The following is an 8,995-nucleotide window of genomic DNA, read 5'->3' as shown; positions in this document are numbered from 1 at the left end:
AGCCGATTCCTGCAACCGTTTCCTGCAGCCGATTCCTGCAACCGTTTCCTGCAGCCGATTCCTGCAACCGTTTCCTGCAACCGATTCCTGCAGCCGATTCCTGCAACCGTTTCCTGCAGCCGATCCCTGCTGCCGATTCCTGCAACCGTTTCCTGCAGCCGATTCCTGCAACCGTTTCCTGCAGCCGATCCCTGCAGCCGATTCCTGCAACCGTTTCCTGCAGCCGATCCCTGCAGCCGATTCCTGCAACCGTTTCCTGCAGCCGATCCCTGCAGCCGATTCCTGCAACCGTTTCCTGCAGCCGATTCCTGCAACCGTTTCCTGCAGCCGATCCCTGCAGCCAATTCTTGCAATCGTTTCCTACAGCCGATCCCTGCAGCCGATTCCTGCAACCGTTTCCTGCAGCCGATCCCTGCAGCCGATTCCTGCAACCGTTTCCTGCAGCCAATCCCTGCAGCCGATTCCTGCAACCGTTTCCTGCAGCCGATTCCTGCAGCCGATTCCTGCAACCGTTTCCTGCAGCCGATTCCTGCAGCCGATTCTTGCAACCGTTTCCTGCAGCCGATTCCTACAACCGTTTCCTACAGCCGATCTCTGCAGCCGATTCCTGCAACCGTTTCCTGCAGCCGATCCCTGCAGCCGATTCCTGCAACCGTTTCCTGCAGCCGATTCCTGCAGCCGATTCCTGCAACCGTTTCCTGCAGCCGATCCCTGCAGCCGATTCCGGCAGCCGTTTCCTGCAGCCGATACCTGCAGCCGATTCCTGCAACCGTTTCCTGCAGCCGATTCCTGCAGCCGATTCCAGCAACCGTTTCCTACAGCCGATTCCTGCAGCCGATTCCAGCAACCGTTTCCTACAGCCGATCCCTGCAGCCGATTCCTGCAACCGTTTCCTGCAGCCGATTCCTGCAGCCGATTCCGTGCCGCCGACAAAGCAGCGCCACACGGCCCATGCCAGCGAGGCGCGGCAACTTCACGACGACGCGGATAACAATGACATTCATGCTTTCGCATTCACAACTCATAAGAAGTGCGTAGGTGTGCCTCGATCCTTTTTTTAGTTGTGTAGGGGTAAAAGAAAAGTTCCAAGGTTGATGCAACATAGATGAGTAACGAACCGGTTGACAGAGCGATTTTTTTACGTAAAAAGGTTCAACTTAATCATTTTAGATCTTTCCAAAAATATATAGCTGATAACTTGCTATTAATTACTGAAAAATAGTAATTGAATTACACCGCACATTACCACAAACGAAGTTATTGAAGCATTAAAAAGTTACAATAAAATGTAATTGATTACAAGTAATCAGCTACATGTAACTCGTTACGTGCAAGTCTCGCTGGGCCGGAGTACACCCACCCAAGTGAAAATTCCGCGTTTTTTTAATTTTTTGCGGAATCCATTTTTATGAGATACCGCGCTCGGTCCTCTCTGTACTCTACTTTCATCCTCGTTTTACGTTGCTGTTTTTTTTTTCGTAATTGCAAAAAGTAAACGCCCTGTCTTCTTTTTTTTTCCGTGGGGAGGCATAAGGTTAAGTAAAGAGTTTCCTTCGCAAACCTCATAAACAGAAGAGAAGGTCATCGGAACAAAAGTTTCGAAACGACGGAGAAAATTACGTAATCTGTTTCGTGACCCTTGGGACTACGCACACACTGAAAGACAAACATTTGCCCTTTCGCAATCAGCAGAAAACAAAAATTCTGAGTTAATTTTAAGCACTTCGTCAGTCAGCTCGTAATTAACAAAGTCACATTAATTAACTGCGCGCGCGAGCGCCCAAAATCAACGCAATCCCTGCCAAAACACAGCGCGCCATGAAAGAAAAAAAAAAGAAAGAAAAAGAGATTTGGAAATGTTAAATTTGCACCGCTTGCACCCCCGACCGCAGTCGTGCGGTCTTCTTTCCGCCGCCGTACTGCAGCCGCGTGTTGCACCCCGCCGGCTTGTCAATCCAATTAAGGGCTCGCACTGCGTTGTCGCCTTGTTTCAAGCCCGTATTGCCTACGCCTCACGAGGAAACAACAAAAAATATACAAAACAGTTTCGTACTTTATTGTACTTCGTTCCTTTCGTAAGCTCTTTTTGTTTGTTATGTGTTTTGAAGGGGAGGTTTGCAAATTGGGTTATGAAACAGACTATAGTTTGAGCTCGAGCTGCAAGAAAAGGAGTTGAGCAAGAAACAAAACCCTAAAAGAGAAGAGCGTGAGTCTGAGTTCTCCTTGACGGGAAAAAGGAAACGGAGAGAGTGCTGCTGGGAGAGCCAGGGAAATAAAGTACAGCGGGGAGATTATGCCATGGTCTTTGAACATTCATGTATTCAAATTACGCCGGCGCGGCCGCCGTGGTGAGAATAAATAGAATCATTAAACAGGGGAGTACGCAAAAAAGACAATCTTAGATTGTCAAGTCCCTCTTGTGGCATTTTGTGGCGGGTGAAGAACACAGAACTGTTATTGGCTTCGGTTTTCGCTATGTACTTATTCCCAGATTGTCCTTCTTGTTCTTTCGTTTTTGATGGAAGCGGCAGCGTATCGATACTTGACTTACACTTAAATGACGTCACATAACCAGCCATTAGGGTGACCTTACTGCTGCGCTCGTACCTTCTGCAACGTACATTTCGCACCGCGGATTTCGTTTTTTCATGCCAAGTACAAAGAATGTCACAGATATAAAATCTTACAGGAATCTAGAGCTGGAAATAAATGTTTTGTTTATGGAGAAACTTGGTTCACAAACTAAAAAGGAAAGTACCATGCATCTTGCGTCGGCGACGGAAGCGCGACCGTCCTAATGAAGCCATTTGCAATGCGGAGAGCAAGTCGTCTGCTCCTTGCGCCGGGGTTGCGGTGACGTCAGGACGGCGCCGAGTGCTGATTGACTTTAGTTGAAAGGATAGTGGGTAGACCTCAATGCTAGATGTATTGAGGTTTACCCACTATTTCTTTTTCGATGAGCCAATAAGATCTCGGCTTTCTGACATCATCGCAACACATGTGCAAGAACCAGACGAACTTGCGCTCAGCATTCTCTATTACAATCGGTAAGTTTAGGAATGTTCCTCAACACACGATGAGAGCCGAGAAGTAACTGGAGCGTTCCAGAAAGATAAGCTAAAACGTTTTTAAAAACAATAAAGCTTCGTTTTTTTATTTTATTATTTTTTTTTTATTCTTGAGTTCTTTAAAATATGTTTCTCGTAAGCAAAAGACGCTTGGCAATATTGTCACGGGTGGTGACCAAAAACAATAAATAAACAGAAAGAAATAAACGTTTAATGTGGCGAACTTGTGCCAAAAATAAATGGGGTACAATGAATAATAACAGAGCGTCGCGGGCGTCGAATTCGGCGAAACCACAGGATCGAGCGCTGGGGCGAGACTGACTCGACAAGGTCGCGGTCGGCCTGTTATCTAGAGTGCGTCGCTATCTCGAAGATTCGGCGAAAGCGGTTCGAGCGTCGCGTGATCGGGGCGAGAATGAACACGCACTTTCTAGAAAACAAATGCAGGGATAAATGATAGAAGTTACGTGCGGTACATGAATAAACGGGAACTTTCTGGAGGACCGTGACCGAGCGTTGCTTTCTCAGCCTTGCGCGCGGCATTACTCCCCCCTTTAAAAGTGCATCGCCCCGATGCAGTGTAAAACAAATCAAAATAAAAAACGAACGATAAACTAAAGAGTCTTTTGGAGCACAAAAGGTCCACAGTCCTATCGAGCGTAGTACGGCTTCAGGCGCACGACGTGGACGACCTCAGGTCGTGGTGGGCGGCGTGACGATGTTCGTGTTCCGTCGGGCATCACCTCGTAGTTCAGCTCGCCGAGGCGACGAAGTACCTTGTATGGTCCAAAGTACCGTTTCAGCAGTTTCTCACTGAGGCCGCGGCGACGGATGGGCGTCCAAACCCACACCCTGTCTCCGGGCTGGAAGTGGACGTCCCTGCGACGAAGGTTGTAGCGGCCCTCGTCGACGCGTTGCTGGTCTTGAATCAGGAGTCGGGCGAGCTGGCGGACTTCTTCGGCCCGTTGAGCAACCACCTGGGCGTCGTCGCTCTCAATGTCAGCTGGCTCATGGGGTAGCATCGCGTCCAGCATGGTCGTTACTTTGCGCCCATGCACCAGTTGAAAGGGTGTCACTCTGGTGGTCTCTTGTACGGCCGTGTTGTAGGCAAATGTGACGTACGGCAACAACTCGTCCCATGTCTTGTGCTCCACGTCGACGTACATGGAGATCATGTCGGCGATGGTTTTGTCGAGTCTTTCCGTCAGCCCGTTGGTCTGCGGGTGGTACGCCGTGGTGCGACGATGGCTGGTGTGGCTGAGACGAAGGACTTCTTGTGTCAGCTGGGCCATGAATGATGATCCACGGTCTGAGATCAGGACTTCGGGAGCGCCGTGCCGGAGGACAATGGACTCGATGAAAAACTTGGCGACTTCAACCGCCGTTCCTGATGGAAGGGCTTTTGTCTCGGCGTACCGCGTGAGATAATCGGTTGCGACGATTATCCATCGGTTTCCTTGCGTCGACGGCGGGAAAGGTCCGAGTAAGTCCATACCGATTTGCTGGAATGGGGCAGATGGCGGCGCAATAGGCTGAAGAAGTCCTGCCGGTCTCGTCGGTGGTTTCTTCCGTCGTTGACACTCGTGGCAAGATCGGGTGTAGTGGTGTGTTGTCTTCGCAAGCTTGGGCCAGTAGTACTTTTCGCGTATCCTCGCAAGAGTCCTGCTGTAACCAAGGTGTCCCGCCGTCGGGTCATCGTGGCAGGCTTGAACAATTTCTTCTCGAAGACTGCAAGGGATCACCAACAGCCACGCCGTGTTGTTGTCGTTGAAGTTCTCCTTGTACAGTACGCCTTGTCGGATGGAGAAGGTTGGCAGTGTTCGTACAAAACCGCGGGGAACGGCGCTTCCTTGTCCCTCGAGGTGCTCGATGAGTGCTCGCAGCTCAGGGTCGTCTCGTTGGAGTGCTGCCATGTCGCTGACATCCAGAGCGCCGAGGAAACACTCATCGTCGTCCTCTTTGGTGCAGGCAGGACTGGCCTCGACTGGGGCCCTTGACAGGCAGTCAGCGTCATTGTGCTTCTGGCCGGACTTGTACACCACGGTCATGTCGAACTCCTGCAGTCGTAGACTCCACCGAGCGAGGCGACCGGAGGGGTCCTTCAGATTCGCTAGCCAGCAGAGTGAGTGGTGGTCTGTGACCACGCGAAAAGAACTTCCATACAAATATGGGCGAAACTTTGTTATTGCCCATACGACAGCGAGGCACTCCTTTTCGGTCGTTGAGTAGTTCCTCTCCGCGCTAGACAGCATCCGACTTGCGTATGCGATAACTCGCTCGGCTCCGTCCTGCACTTGGACTAGTACCGCACCCAGTCCGGTGTTACTGGCGTCGGTGTGGATCTCGGTTTCAGCAAACTGGTCGAAATGGCCAAGAATCGGGGGCGTCTGGAGTCTTCGTTTGAGCTCGTCGAATGACCTCTAGTGTTCTTCTGTCCACTCGAACTTTACGGCGTCCTTCGTGAGGTGTGTCAGCGGTGCGGATAGCTTGGCGAAGTCTCGAACAAAGCGCCTGTAGTAGGCACAGAGTCCAAGAAATCTTCTCAAGGCCTTCTTGTCAGACGGCGGCGTAAATGCAGCTACGGCGCGGGTCTTCTCGGGGTCAGGTAGAACACCCTTGTTGTTCACGACGTGGCCAAGGAACTTTAGTTCCCCATAGGCGAACCGACACTTCGTTGGCTTGAGTGACAGGCCGGCGGTCTTGATGGCTTGAAGCACGGCTCGAAGTCGTCTGAGGTGTTCGTCGAAATCTCGTGAGAATACCACGACATCGTCCAGGTAGACGAGACAGCTCTGCCATTTCAGACCTGCGAGCACGGTGTCCATGACGCGCTGGAAGGTGGCTGGTGCTGTACAAAGTCCGAACGGCATCACTTTGAATTCGTATAGTCCGTCGGGAGTGACGAAGGCAGTTTTCTCCCGGTCACGTTCGTCGACTTCAATCTGCCAATAACCACTCTTCAGGTCCATCGACGAAAAATATCGGGAGTGGCGCAGTCGGTCTAACGTATCGTCGATGCGGGGGAGCGGATAGACGTCCTTCTTTGTCACGGCGTTCAGTCGACGATAGTCCACGCAGAACAGCAGGGTTCCGTCCTTCTTCTTTACAAGGACGACTGGGGACGCCCATGGGCTCCTTGAGGGTTGAATGATGTCGTCGTCGAGCATCTCCTGGACTTGATCTTGAATCACTTTCCTTTCCTTTAAGGAGACTCGATACGGCGACTGGTGGACAGGAAGTGCGTCGTCGTCGGTAACAATGCGATGTTTCGCCATTGGTGTTTGGCGAATCTTCGATGTCGTGGCAAAACAGTCACTGTATTCGGCAAGGAGATCAACCAGTTGCCGGCGCTTCGTAGCTGGGAGTTCGGGGTCGATGTCGAGCGGCGGCGGCGTCGTGCTCTTCTGCTGTGGCGACAAGGTTTCCTCGGAGATTGCGGTGACCACGGCTGGCGCCTGAAGCTCCTCGATGTGGCCCACGGTGGTACCCTTCGTTAGGTGCTGTGGCTCTTCTCGAAAGTTCGTCACAAGAACAGTTGTACGTCTTTCTTGGAGATCCGTCACGCCTCTTGCGACACCAATTCCTTTTTCGAGGAGCAGTTGGACGCTGCCTTCCAGAAGAGCTTCACCGTGCATGGCTGCGTCGGTTATAACGGTGACGAAAACACTCGACCGCGGCGGTAGTTTCACATGGTCGGCGATAACTCGGATCGCGGTGGACGTCGTGTTGATCTCCTCCGGCGGCACGACGGGCTTTCGAAGCGTCAACTGGTTTGCAGCCAGGTCGATGACGGCGCCATACTCGCAGAGAAAGTCCATTCCTAGGATAACGCCCCTCGAACAGTCTTGCAGAACGACGAACTTCACAGGGCACGTTTCACCATGGATCTCGACGCGAGCAGTGCATCTCCCGACCGGCGTGATGAGATGTCCTCCGGCGGTTCGTATTTGGGGTCCATCCCACGGCGTCATGACTTTTCGCAGGCGGCGAGAGAGCCTCCCACTCAAGACTGAGTAGTCTGCTCCGGTGTCCACGAGTGCCGATGAGTCGAGGCCGTCGATAACAACGTTTAAGTTGTTGGACTTTGGTACGGCGGCTCGCTCGGCCGTCGGCGTCCTCTGCGAAGGGTAGCCTTCCGGGGCTGAGCACCTCACTTGGCCGGGATGTCTTCGGAGGGGTACGCTTTATGGGCATAGAATGCGATACCCCGCACCTCCACCAAAAAATGTCACGGGTGGTGACCAAAAACAATAAATAAACAGAAAGAAATAAACGTTTAATGTGGCGAACTTGTGCCAAAAATAAAAGGGGTACAATGAATAATAACAGAGCGTCGCGGGCGTCGAATTCGGCGAAACCACAGGATCGAGCGCTGGGGGAGACTGACTCGACAAGGTCGCGGTCGGCCTGTTATCTAGAGTGCGTCGCTATCTCGACGATTCGGCGAAAGCGGTTCGAGCGTCGCGGAATCGGGGCGAGAATGAACACGCACTTTCTAGAAAACAAATGCAGGGATAAATGATAGAAGTTACGTGCGGTACATGAATAAACGGGAACTTTCTGGAGGACCGTGACCGAGGGTTGCTTTCTCAGCCTTGCGCGCGGCAATATTGAACGACAAGCAGCGAACGTTTTGGCTGGACAGTAGATCCACCTCAACTGGGCGCGCGGTTCGAGGTTAAGCAGGGATCCCACTTGCAAAGGTGCATTCTCGCTGTTCATCACGTTCACAGTTCTCTCGGACACTTCACAAAAGTCGTCATTGTCGTGAGAAGCTTGTGGTTGTCGTCGTTCTACATCAGCATTGGTTATCGCCATTTGCCCTCATAGTCGCCGTCGTTATCGTCGTTGTTCATCGTCGTTGGCCGTCGTCGTAGGTTGCCATCGTGGGTTATCGTCGTAGGTTATCCTCGTAGATTGTCCTGGTAGCCTATTGCCGCGGGTCGCCCTCGTAGGTAGTTGCCGTGGGTCGTTGTTGCAGATTGTCGTCGTAGGTCGTTCTCGTAAGTTTTCGTCGTATGTCGTCATCGTAGATTATAGTCGTTGACCGTCGTCGTTCTTTGTTGTGTTTTGTCGTCGTAGGTCGTCGACGTAGGTCGTCGTCGTAGTTAACCTGCGCTCGTCACAGCTCGTCGTCTTTTGCCATGACTTGCCCTGGTGGCGGGTCATCTTCGGTCACTGTTCTCTTGATCCGCTTGCGTCCGTTGTCCTTACCGAGATTGCTTCAGGGGAGCGTTGAGCGTGGGTACACGTCACCCCGCACCTCCACCATAATGTCACGGATGAAAAATGCTAAAGGAATGTAGAACTGGAAATACATGTTTATTGAGGCAAACTTTTAGCTTCAAGCTAACGAGAAAAGTACCACGTATCTTACGTAGGCGAAGGAGGGCGACTGTCCTAATGCAACCCATAACCACTGCTTTTATACAAATGGTAAGCTCAAATATGTTCCAAAACAAAACACATGCTCACAGCTGAGAATGCGTTGGAACGTTTTAAAAATGATACGGAATTATAAAAGAAAAAGCTGGGTCGAGCACCGTTTGAACTCCGTTACTTCACGTGGATGAGCGTTTTCGACTTGCCACGTACGTGGTCATAATAAAAATTGGGTTGTGTATGTGTTTATACAGCCTAGAACTTGGTCTGCCTCAACGGGCGACGAATCTCCCAGCTGTAGATGAGAAATTTAGCCAGTGCAGTGCAACTGCTAGCCTGGGATCTTTAACGTGCACCACGCAGTAGTGATACACGACCGCACGCCGGTACAAATAATTACAACTAGCAAAGTGCAATAAAGTCACGTGCAAGGTATACAGTATGTATATTTGGTGCAGGGCCCTTACGACGGCTAGTTTGCCTTTGGCTTGAAAATATCATATATTCTTTATTTTACGAGCTATAAAATTTTAAGAGCAATGACA

Source organism: Ixodes scapularis, unplaced genomic scaffold (genome assembly GCF_016920785.2).
Source record: "Ixodes scapularis isolate PalLabHiFi unplaced genomic scaffold, ASM1692078v2 PGA_scaffold1__304_contigs__length_218370807, whole genome shotgun sequence".
NCBI classification, from domain to species: Eukaryota; Metazoa; Arthropoda; class Arachnida; order Ixodida; family Ixodidae; genus Ixodes; species Ixodes scapularis.
The sequence above is the reverse complement of the archived record's forward strand: the minus strand, read 5'-3'. Positions refer to the sequence as shown.